Source organism: Lipotes vexillifer, unplaced genomic scaffold, assembly GCF_000442215.2.
Source record: "Lipotes vexillifer unplaced genomic scaffold, Lipotes_vexillifer_v1.1 scaffold100, whole genome shotgun sequence".
In the NCBI taxonomy this organism is placed as follows: domain Eukaryota; kingdom Metazoa; phylum Chordata; class Mammalia; order Artiodactyla; family Lipotidae; genus Lipotes; species Lipotes vexillifer.
Window position 1 is genome coordinate 758,542 of NW_006774075.1, and position 624 is coordinate 759,165.

Here is a 624-nt window from a genome sequence, read left to right on the forward strand (position 1 = left end):
GATTCACTCAGAACACAATATGCTGGTGATAAATGAATGCAGCTTTCAAAATTAGCTGCATTGGCCTGGGGGTGAAATCCATTTTATAAGATCGTGTTGGGCGAGAGAAAGGAAAAGAACGATTACGTAGTAGGTATATCATGTCTTCCAGAAAAGTCATGTCGGCCAAACTGTAATCGAATCTCAATTTAAAAACTTGAATATACACGCCAAACTTTACTGACTTCCATTCCAGGGCTCCACACTCAGAGGAAATCCTGATGCTCAAAAATGGAGGTTTTTCTGAAGTTTTTATTGAATTTAGCAGAAGCAGTGTCATCAAGAACAACTTCATGGTCACGTCAGAGGCCATGCTAGTGCAAGTAGAAACAATGCTTCTGCAAAAGCGGAATTTCCCAAATGAAACACTTAAACTCCAACCTGACAATTGCCATGCATCCTAGGTAGAAAATTTCCACTGGCTTTATTATTTTCATCATCTCATAATTTATAATAAATAGGCTATCTGCAACTGATAAATATGTCTCTTTAGTAAACAAAGGAATGAAATATCAGTATTTATACAGGATGCATAACTGTAAAAAATACAGATAAATACCATCATCATACTCTGCCAAGGGAAAG